A 7,215-nucleotide genomic window follows, 5' to 3' on the forward strand; every position below is an offset into this window, starting at 1 on the left:
GAAATTTTTCTACAAATTGTCTAGCTTGCGCACTCAACAAAGGCACGAGATCCTCCTGAAGCTTGTTGCTTATTTCAAGCCTTGAGCGACCCACACTTTTCATGTTAACTATAAAGCAACTGAAGCGAAGCATTTCAGTATAAGCTGTCGAGAAAGAAGACAAGAAGTTGTACGATATGTGGAGTATGTCTGTCAACAACGACAAACTCGAGCGGTATATCGTCGAAAGCCGATTGCGTAATTCATTCAAATCTTCCGAGTAACGCCTGCGACCGCTGGCGTCACGTCGCGCGGACGCATATTCGCGCGGATATTTCCATATTTCGGGCGTTTTATTTATAGCACGGAACGAATTATTACGCGAGACATATCGCACTGAAAACAACTGAATCGGATGTTTTATATAAAAATTCGCACCTTCAATTCAATAATTAAAAATTCTTAATTATTCTCATCTAATTATCGATAGTTCACTTATGAAAGAAATATTCCTCGTGCGGTACGTCACTGCTGACAGAATAGCATTGGTTGCACTCTCGCAAATTCTATGTTTTATTTTTAAGAGTTTGGCCTAACGTTAGTAGGGGCACCCAGTATAGAATACATAGAAAGGTACACCATATAAACAATTGCTTTCACTGCATTTCACATATAGAATCCTGGTGTTGTGCGGAACGCTCTACACGTTTTCGTCGGTAAGCAAACTAGAATTCGGCCTGAATTCTACATAAAAAACGTTGAAAGTGACATGATCCCTAAATGAACACCTGAGCATTTCGAAGGGCAGAACACTTCGCAGATATAACCGTCTTCCAAAGTACATATACTAAAATTGGAACGATACAGAGAAGATTAGCATGGCCCCTGCGCAAGGATGACACGCAAAATCGTACTTCCAAAATTGGAACAGTATAATACCAATTATGATGCAAACTGCGACAAGCGTAGATACGCAGTACAGCTAGTTCCCAGCTGTGACATCCAGATCAAACCAACCGCACAGACATTGGGCTTCAGAATGCAGCGCAGATCTGGACGTTGAGATGCTGACAACGCCAACAGCGGCCGCGGGGTCTTTTTTTTTTTATTTGCACATTTGTTCAGAGAACGAATTGCGTCGTTTGTATTAAAATTTCCCCGTTGGCACCATTGCCGCGATTTTAGGGGTGGCGTTTTCGAAAATCAGGTATCAGTAAGCAGTCGAGGCACATTGATAAGGATTTGTAAAGTCGTTTATTTTTTTACAAAAATGTGCAGTTTACGAACGGAATGCGCAGATACGGTGAAAATGACGTGTATACAGGGGCTAATGTCTATGTAGGACGGGACTTAGCTTCCACGCCTTGAAAGCAACATGGTCAGTGGATCTTTCTTTTCTTTCAAGTAACTGCTGCTGGTACTGGTGGTGAGCGAAATGTGGCATAGTATTTAGCGTGGATTCGTGTGGTATTACAAAAATTACAACTCCAAACTTCTACACTGTAGCAGAGAAAGAAGCCCGCAAGTGATATTGTGCTCAGTTTCCAACATTTTAAAATTAATCCAAGCGAGAGCGCAGAATCTTGCACTACCTAAACACGGGCAAAAAGTCCGAATCACGGATATTGTGGCCAACGAATGATTGGCAGAAATCTGCTTGGCGGTGACAAACGCGCGTCAAATCATGGCATGCAAGAACGCGAATTTCCCGTGCCGTTCAGAGTCGTCGTTACCGCGCTCAGAGAACGTGACGGTTTTCTTAGCGACCGCAGTGCTATTGATACAATAAGCCACGCTGATGAGCTAGCTAGTTTTCCTATTTTGCGTTTTCCAGGTAACCGTCTTTTCTGCTCTCCGCGCTCTCTGGCGTGTGCGTTTTACAGTTAATTTGGTAATAGTAACGAGCTGGTCTAATGGCCGATTTGGAAGCTTCAACAGAATCAACCATTCTGCGGGTCCCCTGAAACAACGCTTTAGCGGCGGAACGCCACTGGCATAGCCGAGTTCAGAAGCACAAGCGTCTCTGCCTAGTTGGCCAGTTGCCTAGTTGGCCACAAATATGGTCTATGCCGAATCCCTCAGATTACGTAACTCGTGAGACGCAAAGATCGGCTCGTGGGGTGCGTCAAAGAAAAAGTAACCATATCAATGAACTGCTTATCTATTCAGCACTCGTATGGCACCCTATATGCTGGAACCCTTTCCTTACGAACCATTAAATGTTATTTTTTCTGTTCAAGTTTGGTTCGGGTTGAAGTAAGTTCAAAAATATGGGTTGTGGTTGCGTATCGATACCAACTAGAATTCCGGTCCGGGTATGGTTTTCGGTTTGGGTTCGGGTTCGACATCCTGGTCTTGACACAATTTCCCCCTTAAAAGGGCCACTTATTGTTTCGGGTAGTGACATATAAGTGGTAGGAAACGAAACAAATACATCGAAGAGCTTGTGGTGCGCCAAAAAGTTATGGCAGTTTAAGTACTCTTCTTGAAGCTCTCCAGGGAACCGCGCGACAACATCAAAACTAAATTCTCGGGCCCAATTCCTGTCGTTGCACTTTGCCTTCGGTGGCCACTGTCCCTTCTCCGCAAGCTCCGCACTAAAAGGACATTCGCGCGTGCGCGCTGCCAACGCAATAAGGCAACTGCATTTGGGGCGGCTTTTACTCTATAAACATACGACACACTCCGTTCCTTTCTGCGACCACAAAAGCTCTTAGTGCGCGATTCTTTCCACGATGCTGCCCATGCAGCTCCTCAGATGTGTGTTGGATGGAAAGTAGCTCTGAATGAAAAAAAAAGTGCTCAACTAAAACTTGGGCCCTGAAAATATTCGAAAGAATAGTTCGAAGAAGGTTTTGACTTAAAGTAGCTCCATGTCACTCGGAATGCGTGACATGCGGGTGAGCCGCACATTGCGTCGCAGGCCCACCCGCAAAGTATTTTCTCGCAGCACCCAACGCTATTCACGTTCGCTCCTTTGCGCAACCTCTTTGCTTTCATTCCACTTTAAAGAGAGAGCGCTTGCATTGTGCTCAGCCGGGCTCATGGTAGCTGAGATGCCGACTTCCGAAACGGAACGAAACGTTCTCTTAGCGCACCGCTGCGCAGAGCATTCGAGATGACTCGCACTATGCTGAAAGCATGAAACACGATGTATCTTCATCTGCAAATAGAAAAAAAAGCATATACATTTGCAAGGATATGTGGACAGGAGTCGGCTTAACTCGGCGACTTTTCACGGGTAATTTCACTGACAAAAAAGACTGCCACTCGCGAAGGCCCGGGTGTCTAAAGAAAGGAAAACATTCAACAAAGAGTGCAGCCGTGACCGAATGATCATAAAGACGCAGTTCTCCCTTGTTGCTCTGCGATCACTTGGAGCGGGATGCCGCGGAATCAATTTATTGATTACCGTCTCCCAATGAAATGTTCTTTTTCTATGGCGACGAGAACATTGCTCACAAATGTGGCATACTAGTTAAGGGATGAATGGACACAAAAAGTGGCCGCGGTAATTTAGTTGGTAAGAGATCAGACTCTTTTTGTTTTGTTTTATTCCTCCTGTTCGCAGACACTGCAGCTGGTATCGCTTAACAGTACATTTCAGGAAGCTTACGAATTTCTCATCAGAAACGGCTATATTGCGTTTCTAAGGTGAAATAGAACAACGAATATGCTTAATTAAGTAGGTGTCATACCATGTGGCTATAAATGACATCATTGCACAAGTGATAGAACCTGTGTAAATTTTTAGCAAAGAGCCGCGAATAACGTCTGCTATCACAATGTCTGCTAGAATTGTGATATTCACTATGCTAACTCACGATAATCATAAAGGACCTCTTCATTCTGCGGTCAACCTTAAGGGAACAGGGTAGGGCAAAATTTGAAAAAAAAAAATTCGATTTTCTGCTTTTTGGATATTTGCAATTTCCAGTCTTTCCTGAACAATTCTGACTGTGTCTGTAGCATGTGCGCAATTTATTCGCCAGGAAAATGGCCTTTTCCGAAACCTAGGGTGTCCCTGACCACGCCCCTTTTTACAGCTTTACGTGATAGGTACCGCTCATTCGTTAAAAAAAATCTAAAAAAACGTAGCTTTTCTCTAGATTTAGCACAATGGCTACTGTTTGTCTGGCAACAGCGATAAGCTGGTTTGTTTTTTAGCCAAATAAATCCTTAGACGCTGCCGGTATCACTCGAGACGCGCTTTCTTTTGCTACCGTCGTGTTGTTTTGCTGCTGCTTCAGCTTGCTTCCATGAACAAGGTAACTTATTGTTTACTTTGAGACTGTACTTCGAACGTTATTCCAATGACGAAGACGAAAAAGTTATTTCAAAGGCGTCGCTTTCACGGTCCGAATACAGCTTACGTTACTGCATCGAGATTCAGAACGTTTTGCCTAGGAAATGACTTAAGCAAATTATCGCTGATCCCAGCTGCAGACTTTCAGCATCGTGGTTTGGCTGGAATTATCTGTGGTATCCTTCTCGGCAGTTGGAAGTTACATACTCCAAATTACGCTGTAACATCTCGGAATTGAATTTCTATTTACATAGAGCTGGTCAGACGATGTCCCCTCTATGCCAAAATTTTAAGGAAATTGAAACAATAAACCACTACTTTTTATCATGCCGACGTTATTAAAACCAGAGAAAGATATTACTCGAAGCTCCACTCTGCAAACTTGGATTAAGATTAAATACACCAGTATTGTTATCATTTGGGGCCTCCACCCTCGGCTATTGTCACAGAGACGTTTGTTGCGCAGTGTTTGAGTTTTTAACTGAAAGAAGACGATTACCCTGCTAATTATTGTAACATTATTCTACCTATCAGATCAGTATTCATTTCACTGAAATTTGTTTCTTCAAATTCGTTAGTAACATTGTATTTATTCTGACCTTGATTGTAACCTCATTTAAAATTCACCCTTGAGTTAGTCTGACAGCTCGTTGGCACACTAGTCTAGTTCTACCAAATTTTCTTTGTTTTTGTTTTTGCTTTCTTTTACTATTCGTTTCTCATTGTCAAAAATAATTTTTTAGCTACCTACTGCCGCCTGATTCTTAGCCTATCCCCCTCAGTGGGTGCGAGCCATGATAAAGAATTCTCATCATCATCACGGTAATCGGCAGAAGTCGCTTCCGCATGCCGCCGAGTCCCCGCGACGCTCTCTGACGCCGAGCGCAGCATCTACGTCCTCTTCCAAACTGTCGCACTCAGCTGCATGCATGGAGAAGCTGAACGGAAGTGTTAATGGCCACTGCTATACCCTAATTGATGTCGACCTCCTATCCTGTGCCATTGCCGAAAGCTGTGTGTAAGTTGTGCGGTGGGGCTTTGGAGCTCGTTGAGAACGCAGGTCGAAGAGCTGGCGTCGCCTGCACCTACTCTCTCACTTGTGAAAAGTGTTGTTCGGCACACCGATTTGAGACTTCAAAACGGACATCTTCGGGCCTCTATGAAGTCAATGTGAGGATTGTGTACGCCTTACGGTGCACTGTACTTTGCATACAGGGCTACACAGCTAGTCACAAAAGAAGCCCGGAAAGCAAGGCAGCAGGCAAAGAAAAGGAATAACGACCGTGGAATGACTATCTGGCTGGTGGCTACTGAATTGATACATCAGTATGTGTTTCCAGAGTGGAAGTTTGTAATAAAACGCTTTTTTTTTCACTTTGAGGCCGATTATCTCAAAACATTCTTTTTTCCGACGTTTGACCCTTTTTTTCTGAAACCACAAGAGATAGGAACATTATTTTTTGCCAGTACCAAGAGCACCTAAGGTAGAGTCTACTGAACTAGAATAACGCAAATTAATGCAGGTAATTTTGTTTGACAAGCTTCTTAGTGCCCATTTTGGCTTGAAAATTGGGGGCATACACTAAAAACACAAGTAAAAAATAACTAAGCTATATATAACAATAATTCTAGTTCCCTAAAAGGAACACAAAGAGTGGTATCCAACGGTACCACAATGAGTATTTTTAGCCTAGCCGATCGCGAGAAAAAGGGTCACAAACATAGGCTAAACTACATGGGAGGTATAGGCCCTACCCTGTTCCCACTGTTCCCATACAATGTGAAACTTCGAAGGATTCTTACCATGTGGTTCTAAGCTTTAGGCTATATAAAAATTGGAAAGGAAGGTCCGAAGAACCTGCAGGACGGTGCAGGTGGTGTCGTCATTTTCCTCTCCTTAACGAAAAACAAGTCGTTGTAAGCTCAAGCAGTTGGTCTTTTGATTGTAAGTACTTGAAGTAACCGCAAATATCATTACTCTAATGCTTTTCTCTGTAATAATGGACGCCAGAAGATATTGCGGGGTATTTCTCGTAGACGAGTGAACAGTACCCGAATCGTACAGGCTAAGTGGATGCAACGTAAAATGCTTTACAGGGAAGTTGCATCCCTGGATATACAAGTCTGCACTAGCCGCCTCGTGAGAAGCCATTCTTTTCGCAAATGATCTTCGAGCACCAACCTGGCACACATGTTACCCGTGGACTAATCACTACTTGCAGTGTTTCCTAGAGGTGGGCTCACTAACGCTAATTTCATCGACTATTCCTCTGCACGAAAAAATGCAGGCTAGCAGCAGAAAAAAATATCGTCTAAAGAAAAATTCATGGCTGTCAAACGCACACAAATTTTGCTGTCTGCAACCGAAAATATTGCCTCATAGCGACAAAATGTCCGCGTGTGTTTTCGTTGCGAGAACCAAAATTAAACGAATGTAGTACTCATCTTCAAAATAACTCAACGTTCTCTCAAACTCAAACATGGCCTGCCTCAAGCATATTTTCATGATTGAAGTGGCATCGTCTTTCTCAACACTCCTCACATCCTCACAATAAGAAAATGGTAATTAATAAATCTGCCTAAAGTACATGCTGATCTGACATCGACACCAGCTCTCCACAGTTTCTACACAAGGCATAGGGAGCACGTGGACAATATTTCACCCGCCAGTCAATGTCTTCACATGGGAGTGGGAGCTAATTTATGAGGAATCCAATATATTCGTGCCCGGGCACCTAACAACCGCGGCACCTGGTCGGTCTGCAATGATGTGTCAGATATACGCGCTGCTTTTCGCGCCTCACTGTTTCTGTCGCGTCGCACCGCGGTTGATCTAAGACCCGTTAACGCATTAAAACTATGCGTGCAGACCCGACCAATGTCGATAGGTACAGGTGTCTGAGAGAGCTGCAATATACAAAAGAAGAAGA

At 43.6% G+C, this 7,215-nt stretch overlaps 1 non-coding gene across 1 annotated transcript; it reads left to right on the plus strand.

Moving 5' to 3' along the window:
- Positions 1–807: 807 nt before the first annotated feature.
- On the plus strand, positions 808–906 carry LOC119443253 (U6 spliceosomal RNA). Its single transcript, XR_005190216.1, has one exon. It is a non-coding gene; the product is annotated as a U6 spliceosomal RNA (small nuclear RNA).
- Positions 907–7,215: the final 6,309 nt, after the last annotated feature.

This window comes from Dermacentor silvarum, chromosome 2 (genome assembly GCF_013339745.2).
Source record: "Dermacentor silvarum isolate Dsil-2018 chromosome 2, BIME_Dsil_1.4, whole genome shotgun sequence".
NCBI classification, from domain to species: domain Eukaryota; kingdom Metazoa; phylum Arthropoda; class Arachnida; order Ixodida; family Ixodidae; genus Dermacentor; species Dermacentor silvarum.